The following is a 22996-nucleotide window of genomic DNA, read 5'->3' as shown; positions in this document are numbered from 1 at the left end:
GCCAAAGCCATTCACTTCTTCATTCAAGCAAATACCCAGGTAATATAATTGGGCAAATGTCTGAACTGAGCACATATCTGGGGACTAAGAATCATAGATTCTGCTCTTACTCTGCCAGGTGCATAGAGCACTATATATACTCTGAATAACCAACAGGGACATGTATTACATGTGCTGAAATTAAACAGAGTTGCAATCATGCTGCTTCCATCAGCTGCTGCAGCTGCAGCTTATTTACACAAAGGGAGGAAACCTTTGGAAGCTCTTTCCTTTCCTACGAGAGCTGAGAGGGCCAGCTCTTTCTGAAACACTGAAATAGATCAGCCAGTTCAAATAAACCAAAGCAGGCCTGAAATTCTGTATTTGGGTTCACATGTGGCCTTGGTTAAGCAAGCCAGCACAAAGTCACTGACTGGAGAGCAGGGGAGTTCAATGCTGAGCTGTTACAGTAGAATGCAGACTGGGCCCTGCTGTTTTCTTTCCTTGCAGGGGTGAAGAGATTTGCTTGTTTGTTTGTTTTTGGCAGGTTATTTTTTGGTGGTTTTTTTTTGTTTTGGTTTTTTTTTTGGGGGGGGGGTTGGTGTTTTGTTTTGTTTTTTTGGGTTTTTTTGTGTTTGTTTTTTTTGTTTGTTTTTTTTTTGTTGTTGTTTTTTGGTTTTTTTTTGTTTTTTGTTTTGTTTTGTTTTTGTTTTTGTTTTTTCAGTTCTGAGTACTGCTTTGCTATGACTTTAGCCTGGTAGGAATCATAATGGGAAATGCAATGAGCCCTTTGTTTCTCTGTGCCATGGCTCCTCGGGGGCCCTTGGAATGCAGAGCAGCACAATCTGCCCTCACTGAGAAGTTGTGAGGATAAGGGAATTAAGTCATGAAGGGACTAGGTTAACTGGTGACTGTTGCCTGAGACAGATATCAAAGTATAGCTTCCTTTTGTCTCATCTCTTCTAGCTACATGAAGCATTTGAAAGCATTTGCTATTCTGTGTATTACACTGGAATATAATTTGTGAGTAGAAAGTGACAGAAATGCTACCACAGCAACAGGCTGCTGAAGTAAAGTTTGATCCTTTTTTTTTTTGTGTGTATGTGTTATTTAGTAAGAAATACAAAGAAGTTTCTACATTAATTCCTGCTGATTTTCCTCTATGTTGAATCCAATGCTTTTTCACTCAGATAGTTTGTTAGACATGCTTCAGTAAGCAGACATCCAGAAAGAGATCAGGGTAATTTACTGCCCAAAAGATATTCGTCCCCATGAACACATGCTAGAGCAAAGATGGAGCCTGTCACTGTGCAGCAGAGGCTTCTGCATGCCCAGTATTCTGTAAGATGAGACATCTAAAACTCCACCTCAAATCCTGTGCTTTCTTTTCCTCATACTTTGTACTGGTAAAGACTGTTTCTAGTAAAACAAGGTGTTCTGCCCTGACAAGGCTTTCTCTTGCAGCATTTGGTTAAACTCTGTCACTGTGAGCTGGGGTACAGTGGCTTGGCCAGATGATAGCATTGCCTCCCAGAGACACCACTCTAATCTTCAGTCTCATTCCATTTTGTGATTTTTTTTCTTGCTGCTCTGTGTTCTTGTTTCGATAATTCAGAAGGAAATGTTTTCAGCAAGCATCCAAAGTGCGATCAAATGCTGGTGTAGGGTTTTTTGTGGTGGCTTTTTTTTCTTTCAATTCAAACCTCATTCTCCTTCTCTTTTGCAAAAATGAGGGTGAAGATGTGCAATGGCCCAGATTAATTCCCAATCACTTCACTGGGAGTCTGCCTGCTAATCAAATGTGGGTCTTTCTTTACCTGTTGCAATTCCTACTTTTTTTTTTTTTTTTTCCATACACACCTCCTTCCATCCCCTCAATTCCTCTGCAACTCCAATCACTTCTGTTTCATTTCTGTGTTTTATGGCTACTCCTGGGGTAGCCCCTGGGATCCAAGAGCAGTTACAGGATTTGGGACCAAAGAAGGCTGGATGAAAGCACTTCCCCTGAAGCAGATGCGGTTTGTCACTCCTGCATCAGTGACATGAGAGGGCACTATAAAAACACTGAGCTGGATCCAGACTGAAAGGCTTGACAGTTTTGTGATTCTCAAAGCTCAGCTGCCTGGGAAGACTTTAGTAGTTGCTGTGAGGGTCACAGGAAGACTTTAGTCAGGTTAGCACCTAAAATTCCATGCAGAAACAATTTATGCAGCCCTTATTCCGTGTGCCAGCCCTTTGCATATCTTTGAGGCCTCTTCAGTCCTTCAGAGTGGCACAAATGTTCCACCTGGTCCCTTCCACGGAGACAAGGGAGTTGGTGAATGAGCTCTCGGTTTTAATCTGAGCCATCAGCTTTAATGGAAATCAATGTTAATTAAAGAAAACTCATCCCTGTTTGAAGCAAAGGCTGGTTCATTTGCAGGATTAATCACTCCAGGGGCAGACTGGCATTTCCCCTTCTCTCTTGGCATGGGTGGAAACCACCTACACGTTTGGAACTTCCAACTCCTCCTGCTGTGTGATGGCACAAAGGGGCAGATTTGTCACTCTCTGGGGACCAACCATATGAAACTGTTTTATTTGCTCAGTCATTTGCAGAGGGTGGCTGGTTTGTGCCTGGGAAAGCCAGCTGGTATCAGATGGCTGCTTTAACAATTAGGAGAGTGCTGTTACTGCTGTCTCCATGGGGGGGGTTATCCATCAAAGACAGTAAACATCTTTTCACCCTCCACAAATGACCATCCCCACGTGCAAGGAGCTAGGAGAACCTTCCCAGCTCACTGCAAAAGACGACAGGGCCAGTGCAATGAGCTACAAAAAACCCACAAATACTGATTCTCCTGGGAAACACAAATGTGGAGGGGACAGAAACTGAAGCCTCAAAGGGCTTTTCCTTTCACTTGTGATAAATTATTAAATGCTAACCTTGATTACAGCATTAGTCTAAAATCCCTGTGTCCAGAAACCCTTCAATTAGCAGTTCTCCAACCTTTCCAGTGGTGCCACCTTTGAGTCTCAGGCCCCAGCAATGACACTTCTGGCCCCCATTTTCCTCTTGCTCACCTCTTCCCCTTGGGCTCAGATTTAACGTTATGTTCTCCATGCCACTGCCAAAGAAAGCTTTTGTTAACAGGGATGAGAGAAGGGAAGAGGTGAGAAACAGGAGCTGAATTCCCTGAGGTTGCTTCAGCCCTGATGGGACTTGATACACTCCTGTCACACCTGTGACCAGCAGTACCTAAGTGGGTAAATTCGGTGTTCATCCAGGAAAAAGAGCAGCTGGCAGCTGTGAGAGAAGCCCTGGGGGGGAAGGAAGATTTGTCACTATCTACTGACAAATGGTGGAAAATAACTGACAAGGGCAGGTCTTTTCAGGTACAGGGAAGTTTGGGGCATTTTGTCAGCTAGTGAAGGGAAACAGCCATGCTGACAAAGCTTCAGCCCCATGCTGCATTGCAAGGGACCCTAAAATAAACAAATAGGAGATTAAAGATTTTGTTTGTTGGTTTGGACTTGTCCATTGTTGATTTTTAATGGCAAAATCTCTGATGAATTTCACATGGACTCTTCCCTAGAGGATTTAGATGGATATCTGGGTGGATCTGAGGCAATGGACTAGCACTTGGGCCATAGTAAGTAGCTGTGATGGCTTTGAGGAGGTACCCCAGCTGCTGGGGAGCAAGCACTGGAGGTGCCTGAGGGATGGGGATGGGGCCAGGACAGCCAGGGCTGAGCAGACAGCCCTTGGTGGAAGTCTCCTGTTGTAAGAAATATGTACTACATTTGTTCTCTAGTGGGGGTAAAGGGAGTCATTCTGGGGTAGAACAACAGTCAGGACTGCTGGAGACTGAAAGAAAAAGTGAGTGAGGCATAGAGAGGCAGTAAATGCAAAGCATTTGTCCTGTTAAGAGCACCTTCACAGCCTGAGGACCAGGATTAAGAGAGCTGTCTGCTGTCTTCCCACTGCCTCACCCAGTACCCACCTGCTTTATCCCAGCAGCCTCCTGATGTGGGGGGCTCATTGTCTGGGCACCAGGCTGAAATGTCACTGCTGTCCTGTAGAGAGTGAAGGGTGTGGCATTCACGTTCTCTGGACAGAGGGACATAATTCTGTCTCTCAGGAGAAACACAGAGAGAAGAAGAGAAAACAATCTTTATCTCTACTCCTTTGTTTTCCCCATATAGAATTTAGTATAGAAATTGTTTACCTGAAGTAATTACTTAATTAAATTCTGGTGAAGGTTGTTTGGGTTCAATGACCAGTCAGATCCAGCTGTATCTCCAGCTCTCAGCAGAGTCACAAGTTTGTTAATTAATTGTTAGGTAAGTAAGAAGTACCTATGTAGAATAGGATAGTCTCTCTTTAAATAGTGTATTAATGTAATATAGTATAGTTTTAATAAAGCAGATCCTTCAACCTTCTGATCTGGAGCCAGACATCATTATTTCTTCTCAGTCGGGGTTGCCTGTTTTACAATAGAAGGGTAGCACTGTTCCAGCCTTTTTCTGCAGTGCTCGAACCCTCACCCCATCAGAGCCTTCCAGGAGGCCTTCAGGTGCATCCACCAAACAAAATTTTTCCCCTTCCTACACAGATTGTGGCTTAATCAATACAGCCTAAACACAGAGCAGCCTACAGCTGCTTTCCATGCTGCAGAACAGCTCTGTGTTATAAACTCTGTGTTATAAAGTCTGTGGTCCCACAAGCCTGGGGGGGGGAAAGAAAATAAAATCCAAGTGTGGACACAGCAGGGAAGTGAGGCCTGCTGATAGAACAGAGCACAAAACACTGGCAGTGCAATTGAAGGGTCTCCAGGGCTTCCTTCTGATCCACGGGATAGTTTGGAACAGAATACAGAATATCCAGTGGCCTGGCCTTGGCTTAATATCAAAGAGAGATTGATTACTGTAGGAGTGGTGGTGAGCCATGAGCATTTGAGAGTCCCCACTTGTTAGAACTTCATGTCAGCCTTCAGCCAGTGCTAATCAGAATCTGATTTAACGTTCAAAATTTTTTTAGCCTATGCCTGGTCATGCTCAAGTTGTATTTGACCTTTAAGCATCCTTTCCCAAGTTACGTGTTCCTTTTAGCCATTTTCTTACCAGCCCAAACACAAAAGGTCTCGCCAGGTGGGCAGAAGTGTCAGGCTGTTTTCTTTCTTTTTTCTGTCTGACTTGCAGCCTCCTCTGTCTTGTAGCAAAGGCAACTTTCCCTTTTATGCTCCCTACACCAGATGGATAAATTAGACTTGCTTTTGCCCATTTGCTGGCAACTGTACTGCAAGATCTCAAGCACTTGATATTAACAGAATTATTATCAGTTAATAACAGTTTTCTGTGCAGCGTAAACTGATATGCTAAGGAAGAGTGGGCCTAATAGTCAAGCATTTTCTAGATTACTCTTCCATTTACTAAAAGCAAGCAATTGCTGCTAAAAAAGAATGAAAAGAAAGACAGATTTCATCTTGCTGTGCAAGATGTGCATTTCAACAGCTGCAGGTTTCTCAGAAGGCTTTTTGGAGTTAATCAGCAAAAGGGCAAAGGGTGGGCAAAATCTGGGCCAGGAAATTTTCTTGGCAGATTTTCAAGTCCATTAATAACAGCTCAGTCACTGGCAGGGTGGGGGAGCAGAAGAGATGTGGGGGTAAAGCCAGGAGTGCTGTTCTGCACTGTGATAGCTGAGGGGGCAGAGCAGTCCAGCTGCCAGCCTGGCAAAACCACAGCACCAATATGTGGCACAAAGCACCAAGCAGCCACTGGAGAAGGACAAAATCATCCCTGTGACGTGTCCAGCCCCAGGGATGACAGCAGGGAGCTGCCCCAGGAGCCACTCTCCTGCACAGGACTGCTGCCTCCTTGCTGCCCTGGCTTCTCGCTGTCTTAGCATGGGCTGGGAGGTTTTTCTGCATTGTTTTTATGTTCTCTTTGCTGCCTCAGAGAAACAGGGCACTTGGAGCTTTGCTTCTCTCACCACACCTGGCTGGGGGGATCAATAGGTACCTGTGCCAGGAGGAGAGGTACATATTGCTGCTGAGGGCTCCTTGGGAGAGGTTTCCTGACCTATTAATGGCACAGATGTGGGAGTGGCACGGAGAGAAGCTCCTCTGTATCCCTGTGTCCTGACTGCTGGGACCAGCCCCTGCCTTGCAGCTCCTACTCCCTTCCATCAGCTGCTGCTCTCAAGCCACAAGTTCTGTCACAGAGGCCATGAGGTCTGTGCCTGGCTCTTGCTCTGCTGTTTGTGTTGTCAGAGGAATTTGAGAAGACTTTCTGATGCCAGAGTGCATGCCTGCACTCTGGGTGTTGCTCCAGGCTGACTCCTTTTCTCTTCCACGGGCCAGGAAGCCTCCCCTCTGCAGTTAGCAGGGCTGGCACCCACATGCCTGTGTTCCATCCCTCACTGCCTCCCCTTTGCTCTGTGCCTTTGGCAGGAGCTGGGAGGATGTTTTCCTAATTTTGCAGCACCAAAGCACAAGGAGCAGATGGGCTGAGCCTGTTGCTGAGTCTGCTTCCTCCCCTCTCAGCATATTTGGCAAAGGGAAGGAGATGCTGGAAGCTTGGACTCTTGCTGGACTTGTGTTGGGGCCAGACCCTGGCACAAAGCTGGTGCTTTCTGCAGGTCCACAGCTGAGTTTGCAGGCTGGGCTCAGCCCCATGGATCACACTGAGGCACAGCATGAGAGTGTGCAGAGTTACACAGATCTGGTTCTGGCTCCCAGGGGTGTTGGTTAGAGTGAGATCCCTCCTTTCTTGCTCACACCACTGCCCGCAGGGGTTATAGGCATAAACCAGCCATGCTACAGCAGCTCAGGTGAGCAAGCAGAATTTTGAGGTACCCTGAGGTGGTCCCACATGGACAAAATTGTTCTCAGGGGTAAGCTGAGCCTTTCAACTGACAAGACGAGGAGCCTAGAGATGTGAGTCTTCACCTGAAATACCTCAGCTGGATGTCTTGGATGGGATGAATCCCCACAGAGACTCTTACACCAAGCAGGTGTTTTCCAAAGCACCTTTCCCTGGCAGTGTTTGTTTTCCATGGTGGGTCCTCAAACATGCTGCAAGTGCTTGGTTTGCCCTACCCACAGCATCCTTGTTCACAAGATTTATCTGACCCTACAGCCTTCACTCTGGCTGCTGCTTAAGGAGTGTGTCCTCCAGCTTGTAGAAGCTCTCCCTGGGCACTGTACAATTCCTGTGGGCCAGCATGGAGACAGGGGATAAAATGAGCACCAAATTGCACAGTACTTTAGCTAAGGTGCACTTCTCAAGGCTGGTAGGGGATGAATTTCATAGAGAAATAATGTGTACCTCTCCAGACAGTGAGGAGTGAGCTGCTGCAGATTTACAGCCTGTAGCATCCCTAAACAACAGCTCTGCATCCTGATGAACTGAGCAGGGAGTTGAGGAGGCTGCAGCAAAGTGTCTAGGCTCAGGTGATCAGAGACAGGATGGAGGCTCTGGATGCCTGTTTGGATATTTCTTTTATTCTTATGGTTGTTCGAGGAATGAGAGAAATGAAATACATTTTTGTGGCTCCACAGCTGGCCTAGATGATATTATGTTCCATGCCTGTCAGATTCAGGCAGTTTGTTAAAATTAGAGATGATAGATTTATGGCCCAGAAGGGATTGCTGCAGCAGGCCAGACTTCCCCCTCTGATTTCAGCTTCTCTAGTCCTCTTCCACTCCCTCGGTGTTCTCCCCTCTAGGGACAGAGAAGCACAACTCTAACATAAACAAAGAGGAGCAGTAGCCCAAAGGCTCCTGTTTTGTGCAGGCTTCACCATGGCCACTGTGACACCAGCAGTCCCTGGGTGCTGTTCCCTTCTGGCCCAGAGAGCTGCCTCAGCACCTTCTCTCCATGTCTGTGGCTCAGGACAGAAAAACAAATATTTGAAGGTTTGAGAGGGAAATGAGAACAGGGACAAGGATCTTCACTGTTCTTTTAAAGAAGACAATGGCTCACAACTTTGACCTCCAGCACCAAGGGTTTTTCTAGAGTGTCAAACTGGGATCAGAACATCATTCCTATAGCCCATTTCCAGCACACTTTCTTCCTGCTTGGACAGAGTTTGGTTTTCCTCACTTCCTTTAGCAAAATGTGTATCTCAGTACCTCATCTCCCCTTGCCACAGCTCTTTCCCACAGGCTTCTCTGCTTTACTCAAACTGCTGTCACTCTTTAAGTGCACTCCCAGTGCTTGACTCAGCCATTGTCCAGCAGGGTGAGATGAGGTATCAGGCAGTAGCTGTGGTGTCTGAAGTGGACAGGCTGCACACAAGTGTAGCTCCTTTGCAGGTTACAGAGCTCCTCTAATTGCTGTGCGTCTACATTTTTTTTTTTTTTAAGCAACGTTTCTACCATAATTCCATGGGGCAAGAAACTGATTAAAATGTATCAAACAGTATCATCTTCAGTGCTTTGAAAATCCCTGCAGCTGGTGGGTGGCTGTGGGGGAGGGAGTGATTGATGCAAAATGTCCCCTCTCCCCAAGAGATCTTTCTCCCCCACGCCATAATCCTGCTACTTCGTACTTATATAACGTTGTCATCTCCTATAGCACGTATGCAACTGATTTGTCACCAGAGAGCATGGGACAGAGACTTGGAGGGTCCTGACTTCTGTCACTGCCATGCAGTGGGCTCTTGGCTTCAGTTTCCCCCTTTGCAAAGGAGATGCTATTGATTTTTGCCTTGCTCAGCTGATGTGAGATGAAGTGTGCGTTGACAGAAATGTTTTGAGATTCTGTGATGGAATGTGTTAATTTATTAATGGAATCTTCTCTAATCATCACATTTCTTTCAATCAGCTAACAAAAATCCTTTGTGAGGGTGCAGTGTGCTGTTCAGCAAGCAAAACCTGACCCTCAGACAGCCCCCCCAGCCATGTGGAGAGAGACAATGCTGGAGTCCTGAAGGGTGGCAGGACCAGAGATCTGCTGCACTGGGGTCCTGTAGCCCACAGCACGTGGGATGGGCTTGGAAAGGGTGGGTATTTTTAGGGAGAAGGAATTAGGCAATAAGGACAAAGCGAATCTCAGGAGGGGAAACACTGAGAGATGCTTCATGTGTGCGTGCATGATGCATGGGTGTTATTTTAGGAGAAAGCTCATCTGCCTGTCCCCTAAAGAACATGACAGTGCTCCTGAGCTCTGCCAGCCCCCATCTGAACTGGGAGAGTTTTATTCAGTCCCAAACACCGCAGATGTGCCTGTACTCTCGGCTCAAGGGGGCTAAGAGAGTTGGTCAGCCCAAACACATTTATAAAACGTTTTGCATCCATGTGGCAGCAATGGAAATGTTACATTCTTGGCACCACTGCCATGGATCTGGGATATGACCAGAAAAGGAAAGGCTGCTACCCTGCCAGAGTGTGGAAGGGGCAGTAGGGGAGGGAGAGAGTGTGAGCAGTCACTGTGCAACAATGGGGAGGCAGAGTTAATTTTGCCTGTTATACAGTTTCAGTGTAACACCACTGAATTAATCTCCTGAGCTTTAATATTTAAATCCTGGTATTTTTGCATATTAAATCAGGAGAAGCAGTCCTTGAGGCAGGAGCAAGGATTGTCTGTGTTCCTGCAGCACCCAGGTTGGACAGCTGCCGTATTCAGCCAGCAGCAACAGCTATCATTAGGTTTAATTAGTGATCAGTGTGTCATTTCAACTAATGTGAGAAAGTTTACCAGGCAGAGTGTATTGGATTTTCTGTGAACAATATAAGTAATAGGAATATTTCAAGAGTCCTTATAATAAGCAGATTTTGCTGCTAGGCCAGGTTTACCTTCACAGTGTGATGTGCCTACGAAGCTGGAGCTCAGCCTTTGTGCAGGGTCAGAGGGGAGGTTTTGGTCCCTGGCTCCCAAACCCCTTCTGCTACTGCTCAGCAAACTCCCTTGTGAGCTTGCAGACTTCCCTCTTGAATGATTAGGGTTTCTGTCTTTGAAATACATGCTGTTTGTCTGCCCTCTGAAGTGTAGCCCATCACTGTTAGAAACACGATGTCTCTATAACTTCAGCCAGCTTTTTGGCAGAAATTCCCCCCCAGGAAGGCTCCCCCTGCTTTGTCAGAGCCATTCCTCCTCCAGTCCTGCACGCAAGGCATGCACTGCACGTGGTCCTCACAGTGGGATGTCTGGGAGGGCAGCAGGAGCAGCTACAGCTGGTCACAGTCCCAGCATTGAGAACACATCCTGTACTCAAAAAGTTCTGACACACAACTCCAGCGAGTGGCTGTGCAGCAGTGTGTCACATCATCACACCCAGTCTGAGCTTTACTGAGACTGGTTTCTTTCTGCCTTTAGGTTCATCAGCAGCAGCCTTTTTCACTCCTTCTCCTCTATCCAAACCTTGGATCTGGTCTTTATTTATAAGACAATATCTCTTAAAAGGCTTTTTTTGTGTCCCATAAAACATGGGTGCTCAGCTGGAACTTGTACTGAGTAGAAGATAAGGAAGTCCTTTCTTGGTTGATATAGCATAGATGTTTTGTAAATTGTTTCTTTCTTTTCTCCTAAAGCTTTACTCTCTAGTTAGATGTTGGGTTGTGATGATATCAAATTTACAAATACACCTGTCAGAAAGAATTATAGTTCAATTTTGAAGGCCACATTATTCATGTGGGCCACTGAGTTTTACTGGTCTGGGGCTTTTGCTCTTTGCTAGGTCCCAGCAAGCACTTTCCATGTACCTTTGGGAAATAGCACAAGCTAGGGGAAACAACTCCCAGCCTGTGCTTCACAGGGAGAATCCAGAATCAGTTACACCTTTCTGCCTACAATGCTGTACTTCTGAGAGGCAGCAAACCAAAATTAAATCTAATTAACAGCCTCTGGGGCCTGGTACATTTTGCGTCTCTTTGGCTGGCAAATTGGAGCAACCAAGGATGACTTAGGAGTCACTTCAGAAACAGGATTCAGTACTGAAACAGAACTACAGAATGGGTTTGGATTTAAAAGCACAGCACTTTTTGCACAACTTCCATCATTCTAAGTAGCAGAAACCAGCTTTTTTCAAAGGCTTCCTGCTAATGTTGGTTGAAAATTGCATGCTCCTAACACTTCTGTCTACCCAAGAAATAAAGTGATCCTTTGATTCTAGATTAGAAATGGGGGTATAGTTTAGAAAATTAAGTCTGCCCTCTAAAATCCAAAGACACTCCACATATTTATTAAACTTTATTGTAACCAAAATGTCCCCAACAAAAATGTCAGTCATTGGTTTGTCAAAGCCTTTTTCCCTTACCAGTGGAGAAGAACATCCAGCCCGGAGAGATCACTGGCTGGCTGGACTTCTCAGCATATGGGACTTGCTGCTCTTCCTCATTAGCAGATGTCAGCAAGCCATCAGCTTGTCATTTTTCTGGCTTCAGATGCCCAGGCTTGCACACCAAAAGGTTCCCATCTAATAAATAACATTTTGCTCACTGCAGCCTAGTGTTAGAACCATGGAACGGTTTGGGCTGGAAGGGACCTTAAAGATCAACCCCTCTGCCGCGGGCAGGGACACTTCCCACTACACCAGGGTTGCTCAGTGCTCCATCCAACCTGGCCTAATAGCCAGAGACATGTCCTGAAAGTGGAAAATACGCAGATCTGCAAAGAGGAAGCCACAGGCACGAGGTTGCCACTGCAGTCACGTTTTCAGACCTCATAGCTCACCTGCCCCTGAGCCCTGGCACCCACGAGCCTGTCACGTGTTGGAGGAAATCCCGAGCAGGGACAAGGCAGTCCCACTCACTCTGGCAGCACGCACAGGCAGCAGCATGTCTGCTGAAGTCACACTCAAGCAGTATTTTTAACGTGGCTGGAAAGAACTGCCAGCTCCTCTGCTGCTGAAAATGGGGCTATTTTTAGCAATTAGCTGTATTCAAATGTTCCTTCCACGATCTGCACAGGCAGTAAATGGTTTAGTAGATTACCAGATATTCCCCTAGATAAAAGCAGTGTTTGCAGTGTTAAAAATGTTAACTTAGATGGAAATCTTCACACTTGATAGTACCAATTCACACTGAGGCAGGGCTGGGAAAGGGATATAACCTTGGAGATTCCTGGTAACATTTGTGTGCCCCCATTCTGAGAAAAACTTGACTATTCAGCTATGCTCTCTGGTTCCTGGTAGTGCTTTGCATTACTATAGCTTCTTTCAGCTCACAATCTCAGACCTTTCCCTCAATAACATTAAAGAGGTGGACAAGATAATCGGTAGGTGAGTGGGATCTAGTCCCATCTGGCAAACTCTTGCTGCTGAATGTAGTCCTCAATAAAATCCATTTGAGTTTCCTGGCATGTGGCAGTCTGTGCCTTCCTATAAACTATATGGTGATGTTAATAATAACCCTAACAGTGGTTAAGAATAATGTTTCTCAAACAGGTCTTGCATCAGCCATCAGGCTGCCATGGGGTGGCCGGAGATGGCTATGATCTGGAGATTACATGGATTGTTATGGAAGAGGAACAGTGCCTCAGATGGCCCTGATTCTGCAAATACTGGAACTGCTTTTTCTCAAAGCATATGCTTACACTTGAAGTCTGTAGTCGAGGAGCTTAAGCAGACACACAAAATTAAACAAGTGTTCAACAGATTTGTTATAATTTTAAGTCCTCTATTTCAGAGGGTCTGGCATTCAGTACTGCAATGCAATTGTAATGCCTCTTGCTTGATCTGTAAAGCTGGGGAATTATTTAGCTGGGGAAAAATGTAAAACATCGATTGCGTGCATTTGGCAGCTTTCCCTGATTTTGGACAGGGGAGAGCCACAGGCCTGCCAGATTCAGCATTTCTTTGAGTTCAGCATGAGAATGCTGGAGGCAGCTCTCCCATCACCTGGAGTCCTTCAGGAAGGACTGGATGGAAAAAGTTCCTTTCAGTTATAAAATCACCTGTGCAATAGGTTAGCAGAGCTACACCAAGACAAATCCCTTCTTCTGCAGGGCAGGAAAGGGAGGCATAGTCTGCCTTTTATTTCTCTTGATGAAAATCTCTGTGAGTCAAGATTTCCTTTGCAAGCCAATATGGAAACTTTAATGCCTGACATTAAATATTCTTTTTAAAGCTGGGCTGAACTGAAAATAAAAGTTAATTAGAGCTTCTTGCAAAGGAAATAAAAATGTATATTACTTAAAGTAGTGACATTTCCTTTTGATAGAAAGCTGGTGTTTCCAAGAGTCTGAGATAAAGGCTAATAGGCAAGCTAATCAAAGAACACAGGAACAAGTCCTTATGTAATACCTCTCCCGTCTGTTCAGTACAAATCCATTTGATCTTTACCATTAAGGAAGGGAATTTAGCTTCATGTCGCAAAAAAAGAATATCTGAGAGTACAAGAGAAGAATTGTGTCCAGGCCACAAGCTTTCTGTCTGGGCTCACAGGCATCTTTCTCCACAGTCAAGTTGCAGTGAGATGTGGAGCTTTTTTTGACGTGCTGTAAAACCAGTCACCAGCCATAAATGTAGGTCTCAGATCTCGAGGATCTCTCAGAACTCAAGGAAGTACTAGAGCCTGAGCCCCAGACTCAAATTTATTTCTGAGATGTGGGGAAGTGCTACTCTGCAGCCCAGCTCTGGATCTTACATTGTACTTGATACTTCTCTTTTTTCTGTGTTTCTCTTCTGTTCTTTTTCACCCTCCTCTTATTTATCCTCTTCCTTATCTGCAGATATGTTTCTCTGTAGCATCTTGCTCTTTCACTACTTCATATTACCAACACCAAAACCCCTTATTCCAAAAGTCAGAGGTGATAATTACTTACTCTTAAAAGCACTGCATCTAACATAGGAGAAATGCTATATTAGAACTCAGTTTTGCGGACAAGATTTACCAGGTGGAGAAGTGGGAGCTCTTGTTTTGATGCAACCAGTGGTGCTTTGATTACACACACAGCACAGCATCCATAGGTAGAGCATCAAGGCAGGGTTCAGGCTCAGAAGGGCAGAACCATGCTTTCTGCAAGTGTGAGGATTTTTTGTAAGTTCTTAAAAGATTAGGGTTCTGCTGCTTTTCAAGCAAGCTGAAGAAGCTGCTTTCAACAGGTTTTCCTCCTCACCCAAGAATGAGATGTCCAAAGAAGCATTTGGAAACTTCTGGGGTTGTATCAGGCAGTCCAGTTCCTTCACAGAATGCTGCTCTGATTCTGAGTTCAGGCAATTTCTGTTTCAAACACCCGGTGGATTTTCTTTTCTAATTACACCAATTAGCCTCAATCGAGAATAAAAAAATCTGATGCTTCATCCTCTGGCACTGCATGTTCCTTGAAAGAAAAGAGACAAGCTGGTGTTTGTGTCTTTCCCCATGGAGAAGAAAAGTTTGAGCATGTTTTGAAGTCCGGTGCAAAAACAGGTTTTGCTGCAAAAGTCACTGGAAGTCAGAAAGCCATCCAGAGCAGCTGAGGCCACCAGGGAGGGACGTAAAGGGAAATGGTTGCAATTTCAGCTTCCTTCCAGGAAGGCACGATGCCACCTTTGTGCAAGGGCTTTCTGGTTTTAGCTATAAAAAGGGATGGGGTGGAGCACTGTGCACACACCTTTGTCAGACTCCAGCACAATGCTGAGCTTGGAAACTGAGGCATCCACCCCTGCTTGCATTCACTGAACCTGCTGGACATTTTGTCATGCACATTAGTGTGAAGAGGATCTCATGTTGGTTCTCTTCATTAAAAACTGATACTACAAAATGATGGACAGCCTCAAATTCCAATAAGCTCAATGCATGTGCTCAGCTACTGATAGGATTTGATATCTAGGCTTATATGAAGTTTATGTCTCTTTCTCCTTGGTGGCATATCAAATGCCATATTACTCCCTCAGTTCTTCACCAGGAACACAAGAATTGCTACTCCTTAAAAAAAAAAAAAAAAAAGTGGAAATTTGTGGCAAGCACATTTCTCTCTCAGGATTTTTCATAGAGGTGCACAGAGAGAAAGAAAGAGAAAACAATTTCTATTTCTGCTCCTTGTTTTTCCCATGTGAAATGTGTTTGGAGCATTGTTTACCTGGGGTGATTGCTTGATTGGATTCTGGTGAGGATTGTTTGAGCCTGGTGGCCAATCAGATCCACCTGTGTCTGGACTCTTGAGAACAGGGTCACAAGTTGGGAGTTAGAATTGGTAGTTAGAGAAAGTAGGTATGTAGTTTTAGTATCTTCCTTTATATAGTATATTAATGTATTATAGCATAGTTATGATAAAGAAATCATTCAGCCTTCTGAACTGGAGTTGGACATCATCATTTCTTCCCACTGGGTTTGCCTTCATTTTATAATAGAAATTATTACTTTTTTTTTTCCCATGTGCTGCTAAGAGGCTTCATAACAGAGTCACAGGCTGAGGTGAATGGAAAGGGACCACTGCTGGCATCTGCTCAAATCTAGTCCAGCAACAGCAGGATGCTTAGGGCCTCATTCAGCTGAATTTTGAATTATCTCCAAGGATGGAGATCCCACAGAGTCTGTTCAATTGCTTCACCACACTCATAATAATCCTTTTTTCCTCCTGTCAAAACCACAACCTCTTCTTTGTTTCAAATCTATCACCATTCATCCTTCTGCTGTACACCTCTCCAAAGGGTCTGGCTCTATTTTCTCCAAACACTCCCAATTAACAGAGTTTGCGTCACAAGAAAAAAAGATGGGCAGAGTTGCAGGATGCATATCCAGACTGAGAGTTCAGATATTATGACTCCAGCTGAGTGAATCTGAGCTACTGGCTCAGATCATTGGTACACTGAGGATCAAAAATGTACAAAAATCATGTTTGATCTGAGAGTCAAACATGGCTCACAGCTTTGCAGAGATCAATGAATTCAGACCAGATTTGTCACTAGGAGGAGGCAAAGGGAAACCTCTCCAAAGAGGTTTCCAAATCAATTGTCCAAATTTCTCTTGAAAAACCTTGTAAGTGCCCCAACACTTTGTGGTGGTCATGACTGAGATGTCTCTTTGTCCTTCCAAGTGGATTTGATATGTGATATTAAGTGCTGATCCCCTCAGGAATGCAGATCCCCTTTAAAACTGCCAGGTGTGATAAGTCAAAGTCAAACCCAGAGTAAGAGGCTGCAATTCTGTCACTGTGCTCAGACTTCAAGGGCAGCTCTGAATTTGGCTGCCTGCATTGGTCACCTGATGGCAATGGCAGCAATGTGGGATCATGAGAGTGATGTCCATGAAACAGGAAACCTCAAGGAACTGTGAGGAAGAGCTCCCCTGGGAACTGTACTCTCAAGTATCTGAAGAGCTGTAGTCAGTCTGTTCTCCTGCTGAAGCTCACACTTTTGGGTGCTGGAGCTACCTTGATAAATAACGTGTAATGCACAGCTAGGAAGGAAATATGTGCTGTGTGTCAGGTTTAAGGATCCTACAGAGTTGTTAAGTGTATGTTTGACTCCAGACAGGCATTGCAGACTCGCGCACTTGAGCGAGCTCAGAAACATTGCTGCATCAGGACTAGGGTGGGCCTGTTTCAGCAGCTGAAAGTTCAGTCAGAGCTTTTCTGACACCTCAGAAGCTCTGACCTCTGAGATATCAGGAGGCCAAAAACTGAGAAGCAGTATGAAAGCTGTGCCACATGAAAGCTGATAGAATCCAAAGTGCTGCTATACATTTATTTTCCTTTTTTCTGTTTTGTCCTGAGAAGCATACAGTGTCACACTCTGGCCTGTTTTGATTCCTGAGGATGTAAACATAAATATGATTCATGATAACTTATTAACACTAGTTGCAGAAGGATTAAGCTAAACAGTATTTTCCTTTGGGAGAACCACAACTATTTCATGCCCCAGATAATTGATTTTTATATGCTTTCTCTTGGCTAGGAAATGCAAGTTCCTCGATCCACATTCCCTGCTGGTTTTGGTCACTGAATTCTTGATGTTTGAAAAGGAGATAATGAAAGTTATCATATCCCATTTATTCCTAGAGACTCTCAGTTCAGTGGGGGGTCTGAGCATTTCTTGCCACCAGCAGTAACCATGATGGGTCTCACTTAATGAGATAGGCATGCACAGCTAACAACAAATTAGCAGCTATACTTGCAGCCTTGATAGAAGGAAGACCACAGGACTCCAGGATCTCTCCCAGAGGTCATTGATTTGCTGGTTCTTCAGTGAAATTGATGATTGCTGGTCCCTGCAGTTAGTTGACACTGTAAAGGAGGACAGCTCTTTCCAAAAGCAGATTGTGAAATGTAACTGTAGACCGTGGGATCAGCAGAGGAGATGAGACCAGAGGAGGCTGAGAATAGCAATGAGGCCTCTGCCAAAGCTGACCCTGGGGCAGGTGAGAATAAGTCCCTTATTCAGCCAGAGCTAAAGCAGGGATGAGACAGTAATTGTAGACAATACCTCCTGAGCAAACTTGGAGCCTTCTGCTCTGGGAAATGCCAAAGGCAGTTTCTCTGCAGCAGCAGCCAGCACGTCAAGGAGGGCAAGAGCTGCTTGTCCTCTGCATCACCCTCCATAGCACTGGACCATGGCCAGCAGTGCTGGGGGAAGTCAGGGGCATTTAAGCTCCCTGTAGGTAATTGAAAGTTGATTGTGTCTAAAATTAGCTGGCGGCAGCTGAATGTGTGCTAAGCCCTCCCCAGGTGGGTGCCCGGTCTCAGCTCTCTCACGGGCGGGGACGTTCCACCTCTCAGCACCCCCAGCTCAGCAGCTCTGCCTGCCTGCAACTTCAGCAAAGAGGTGCATCCCCTCCTAGCCCCACCAAGAGGCCAGTGTGCCCAGAAATAAGATATATTAGTGGTAATACTGGCCTTGTACTGCCTGTGTGCAGCTTTTCTCTGGGTGAAAAGAGGACTCCAGTTTCCAGCACTGCTAATCCTCTGTAAAGTTCATTTGGTAGCTGGAGAGATTGCTGCAGCTTTACTGAAAACAATCACCTCCCACTGAAATGTGTTGCCTTTGGCTGGGCTGATGTGTCTATCAAGCAGTCACTTTTATAATTGCTTCCTTTATTTTATGCCATCTATTACCAGTGCCCTGTGTGCTTTTGCTCTATGGTGTGTTTTCTGCATAGTTTGTCTACAAACAGTGCAAATGAAGTGCATCTGATTGTAGCTGGTTTGCTCTAATTAGAGCAACACTGGAGCGTGGGTCCTCGGTGTTGACACTGTTCTCCAGGGTGAGGAGAGCAGGCTCAGGGCTCCTGGGCTCTGCTGCCAGCCTTCCCTCTCTGCCATTCATTGTGTAAATGGGGTCTTTAGAATCAGAAACCTGAATAAATGAGAGCTACCTGGATTAGGGACTGAATATTTCTCATATCTGTGAATGCATCAGATGTCCTTAAAAAGTGTATTTTTATTAGGACAAAGAAACCAATTATCATTTAATCAGGATATCCCCTAACAGTAATTAGTCACAAAGGAGAACTAAGATTCCCCGTCATGTATATACATTACAAAAGAAGACTGCCAATATCAAATCCACACTCAGAGATACTTATTGTCATGAAGTTGTGTGATTGTAATAGAGCTTAGAAATACTTCAGAAAACGAATTTTATTAGATAAGTGGTCAGTGCTCCTCATTATGGCACTTACAAGCAGTTCAGAGTTTTCTGAAAGCAATGGGTTACAGAGAAGCTAGATTGACTTTTTTGCAAGTTATCACTCAGGCAGAAATATTTAGCACTTTCAAATAGTGCAACCACTGCTGAGCTCTTAGCTAAACCCAGGGGTCTAAAGGCAAGTAGTACCATGCAGATTTTTGGCAATTGAGGAAAGAGGGCATTCACAGCTTCTGAGACTGGACACATATGTGTCTGAAGGCAACTGAGAATGAGAGAGAGCCTGTAAGGAGAGTGAAGAGGACAGGTCTGCCCAGTGTAACAGGAAACCTTCTCATCAGGAGGCAAGGGAGATGAATTATTGGGTAGGGTAACCTCCACTGTCACCACTCATTTGTTGCGTTTAATGAATTACTGGAATCAGTCACATAATGGATGCTCAAAGACCAGAAAAAACATCCTGCTGCTCACCTGGGCAGAGCTGCAGAGCACCCAAACAAATGCCTCAGGCCTTTGCCTGACAAAAGGAGCCAGCATGGGTACAAGCAAAGTTAAGCCTGTTTTCAGCTGCACCAGGAAAGCAAGGTCTCAGCTGTCTGTGTCCATCAAAATCAGATGGGATTTAGATTTTGGATAAATTATGGGGACTAGTAGGTTACTAATTGGACATGTTTCAATTCCCTGTGCAGTTTCACTGCTCTTCAACAGAATGCTGTAAGAAATCCCCATTTCAAAAGTGGATTTGTTTCAGAGGCTGTGGTATCTCTGCAAAGGGCCTGTGCAGCCTCAAACTACCACAAAGCACTCACGGGACTGCAGAAATGTCATCTTCTTCTCTACCCCAATAGCACAATGTTGCTGAGAGTTTCATTGGCCACTCTGTCCCTTTTAGCCCTCTGGCTCTTCTGTTTTGCTTTTATTTATTCATTTTCAAGGACCCAAACTGGGAACCATACGCAGACTCTCCAGCTGGTATCTTGTGCTGCCCAATATGTATTTTGGCAGCTCTTCTGGGCCAGAGGATACCCAGACTGGTGGCACAGGTAGGGAAGGTATCTGCCACCCCAGGGATGTGGCCATCTGCCCTGGGGTGCTCTAGTCAGGAGTCACAGCTTGGCTTTGAGCCTATGTGGAGACAACATGTATTTGGGATTACAACTTCAGATGGGGAAGCTGCCATCCTTAATTAAACTCCTCCATAAGGCTGTAGCTTGGGATTGGCACACACAGATCTCTGAGCGTGAACTTTCTAAATCTCTCTCCTTGTTTTTGCTCTTGAACATTTTCAGTGCTGCAGCTGGTGCCTCTTTCCTTTGGCAGCAGAGCCTTTTACAAGTGGCATCCACACAGGCAGGATGATTAACAGCCCCCCTGCACTACAAAGGGGAAAGATGATGCTTGGGAACACAGGTGGGAGAACAAGCTAATGGGCAGCATCCACACAAAAAAAGGTAGCCAGGTAGCCCTTGAAGAAGTTTGCCATCATTTCTCACAAACTTTGCCAAAGGCTGACTGAATGGCTGTGGGATTAGCTCAGGGTTTTGGAGACTCTGCTTTTCCCTTGGGTGTGATTTTTTATTCTTGTTGGCAGGTAGCAGAAATCAAGAATGGACTACAGCTGCTCATGGCAAGTGCTCCTCTGCCTCCAGCTCACTGGGCTGAGCATTTCAAGTGAAGGACCCGTGGTGAGACTGAAGATCATCTCTTCCCCAAGTTATGTCTCCTCACTGTCATCATAAATTAGGTATGGACTTTATCTCCAAAACTCGCTGGTTTATGTCCCTTTTAACATTTGCAATTAGGAGAACTCTAAACAATTCCTTTCAGCATTATTTTGCCACAACATCTGCCTTTGGCTGTAGCCTCTAGTTTAATTAACTTGCCATGAGAACAAATTTCCTTTTACCCTTTTTTTAATTTCACACTCTCTATTTTCATTGCACAATGATTTGTGTCTCAGGTGCCACATGGCGACAGTAAAACAGGGATAATGGCCTTTCCCATGTGGGGATAATGTCAGGGTGAACAACCTCAAAGCCTGGCAAGCACCCAGATCCTAACTGTGGCAAGTACTGTGGCTGCACTTGGCTCTGCCACTGGCTTTGGAATATTATCTTCCCTAGACTCAGGATATGTAGTCACACCACTGAATTTACTGAGAGAAAGCTACTCAGTCATGTTCCCAGGCAGTCTGAAATGCTGCTTCTCCTCTCTCAACTCCTCCTCCCTTACGTCTTCCTACATCTACTTTCCTGGGCATCTGGAAAGCTGAAAAAGCAGGTTTATTTAAGGGACATGTCTAAAGAACAGAGGAACCACCAGAGATGCTTCACACAGACCTCTGTGCTGGTCTGTAATGCAAAATTATTTAGGGGGACTGAGAAGGAGGCCAGCCCTGGGCACCTCTGCCCAGCAGGAACACTCTAAATTCTAAATAAATTCTAAATTCTAAATAAAGCCAAAGAGATTGCATATGTTAATGATCAACCAGGAGAGAGGAACCACAGGAAGTTATTAAGCTATTCAAAACATATTTTAGAACCCCCAGACAGAACAATAAGCCCTCTGATTTATTCCATGGAAAGAAAAGACAGTGAGATGCTCAGTTAAATGGGGTGCATGATCTCACATCCCTTTCCCACTGGTGTAGTCTCAGGGATGCCAATGGGATGATCACTTACATAAGCAAGAAGGCACAGCTGAGCCACAGCAGTGGTTGCCTGTAGCCTCCTGCCTGGATGCAAACAGGGTCATCCCAGCCACACTGATTATGTGCAGTGGCATGAAAAAATGGGTCATCAACACAGACAGGATAACCTAGCACTGAAGGGGGTTTTGTTACAAAACTCTTGAGCTATCAGATAGCAAAGACCAGATAATATAAAGTCTCCTGCAGCAACAAATCCAGGCTTGAGCGAAAGCAGTTCTGACTCCCCTACAGGCTGTAAGCAATCGTCTTCCCTGTATATGTCCAACATTTTCTCACCCTTTGTGAGATGCTTAGCAGGGTGGAAATCTTGCAGGGAGACATCTTGAGCATGTGTCAGAAATGGAGCCCAAAGCAAGACAGTCTGGAAGACTTAGTGCTCAGGGTTCTGTCAGCACAATCTGAGGGGAAGCATTTGGTCCTGTGACACTGAAGAGATAACTTACGTCTTCCTGGTGCCAGAGTTTGACCTACTTCCCTCTGCCTTTCAGAGGAATCAAATGCAAAATGGCCCAGAAAAGAAAATGTAATTCTTTGTGGTGCTCTGAAGTCACAAGCCAGGCACCTGAATGCTTGACACTGAATTTCACAGTCTGAGAGACTCAAAACTGCCATAACTGGGGTTTCTTGGACTGTTCTTTTCTTCTTTACTGTTTCTGTGTGCTTTGCCTCTGGAGAACAGAAATTTCTGGGTGCGTCCTAGAGGTGAGATTGCAGAAACAGAGGCTTTAAGAAAATTCCAAATATCCTGACATTTATGATGAAGCCTGCGGAGCAGACCTTTTGATTACACCACCTTCCTCACTTATGCTCCTGTCTGCAGCACAGTGACCTGTGGGAGCCCAGGGGCATGTGTGAGATTTGGGTTGGATACTGGGAAGTGCTGCTCTGTAAGCACCAGCAGCCAGTTTGGCATCTCAGTGTCAGTATATGGAGATACTCAGAACACCTCTGAGGATAACCACGAGTTCTACTTTGGTCACAGAGAGGAAAAACAAACCATTGGTCTCACACATTGGTGCAGCACTCATCATCCAACAGGATCCCAGAAGTCATCAGTTCACTGAGATGGGAATATTGTTAGAAAGGGATGTGAGGGATCACAAAGATCTTTCTCTCTTTAACTGTCCTTGCTCCTGCATGCAGGCTCTGGTAAAACCCAGCAGCTAAATATGAGGGCTCTGGAAAAACTGGATTTACTTAAAGGGATGATGATTCCCCAGAAAAGTGGCCTTGCATATGCCACTTCTCTCAGCTTCTGCCAAAGCATTCCCTGTTTTATAACAAAACTTGGTATCCTCGGTGCTGCTTGTGTTAGCACTGACTCATTGGGTCCCCACTGCCCTGGGAGAATGGAATGGATGTGCTGTGATCCACATGTCACACTTGGGAAGACAGAGAGCAAGGCAGCTTTGTTGAGATCAATAGATTTATGGGACTAACATGATTTGGCAACTCTTGACCAGGATGACACTTAGCCTACAGAGGAAATTACACCACAATAAGAAGAACCATAACAATGTAATTCCTGCTATTTAGACGTTCCTGTTTCAAAGCAACACACTGGTCGTGACCAGACAAACTCCTGTGGAGTTCTCAAGTAAGGCTGAAAGGGTTAAGTGCCCAGAGCTTTGAGCCTGATCCTTTCAAGCAGAACCACCTACCCCTTTCAAAAAAGAAAATCCACTAAACCCCATTTGGACTAATGTTAATGTAGTATGTGTTCATAACTGGGAAAAAAAAAAAAAAAAAACAAGGTTAAACTTAGAACAGCCATTTGTTACAGTCACTTTCTTTGCTTGTGTTCATGCTTGCAAGCC

The sequence above is a fragment of the Vidua chalybeata genome, chromosome 3 (assembly GCF_026979565.1).
Source record: "Vidua chalybeata isolate OUT-0048 chromosome 3, bVidCha1 merged haplotype, whole genome shotgun sequence".
In the NCBI taxonomy this organism is placed as follows: Eukaryota; Metazoa; Chordata; class Aves; order Passeriformes; family Viduidae; genus Vidua; species Vidua chalybeata.
This window is presented reverse-complemented; position numbering follows the sequence as displayed.